The following is a 956-nucleotide window of genomic DNA, read 5'->3' on the forward strand; positions in this document are numbered from 1 at the left end:
CTGGGGTTGTAAAGACTTGTCTTCTAACAAGCAGCCATCTGAGTGAGGCATCAACTAGGCCCACACAGAAGTACACCAGCCTGTGTGATCCAAGGATTGTGAATGGTAAAATCCAAACCCGAAGGAGGGAATGATATCAGAAGTTAAATTGTGAGCACCCAGTTTGCAGAAGGCTATGGGACTGTGGGAGTCCAAGATACTTTCACAGCAACCACACATTGATTAAGCCTCTAGTGAATGCCTTCTACCCACCAACCAAGGATATGAACAGCTTTGCTATCATGCAGTCCTTTTTTAAATTTTGTTTTCTATGTTTTTCTATGTATGAAATCCAAATGGGTAGAGCCCTAGAGACAGTGACTACATTGACGGTTTCTTGTGAGGTGTGGCGGGGGAGGTTGGAGGTAAGTGGGGAGCTGATGACACTGCATATAAGAAAAAAGTGAATGTTCTAAAATTGATTGTGGAGAGGATTGTACAACTCTTATTAATATCACTGAACTATTGAACCATGTGATATGTGAAATATATGCCAATAAAACTGCGGGGGGAGGGGGAGGCAGGGGGAGAACAAAGCCTCTTCCTTTTCTTGCACCAGGGTGAATTTAATTGTTTTCTCACTTTTGATTTGTATTTGCAATTACTTCTTGTGCGTCCCGTAGGTGGACACAAGCTTGGGCCGTGAGTTAGTTTATTGTGCCAACCTGGCCGATAAACACATGTGGGATTTATTGAAGGGCAGAGTGGGGTACTGGAGAAACAAATCATAAGAATGGAGAGTCAATGTTTGTTTGACCTCTCCCTCATGGAAGTTTTCCTTCTTTGTCTAGCCAGAAGAAGCCACGCTATTTACTCGGTTGCTTTTCTGAGGAAAATATGGGAAGTAGGAAAATGGAAAGTTTGTAAGTCCACTTGCTTCAGCCATCAAAGTTTGATCTTTAAATGGGTCTAGGCCA

This window comes from Echinops telfairi, unplaced genomic scaffold, assembly GCF_000313985.2.
Source record: "Echinops telfairi isolate 266 unplaced genomic scaffold, ASM31398v2 ScPeMD7_7458;HRSCAF=8496, whole genome shotgun sequence".
Taxonomy (NCBI): domain Eukaryota; kingdom Metazoa; phylum Chordata; class Mammalia; order Afrosoricida; family Tenrecidae; genus Echinops; species Echinops telfairi.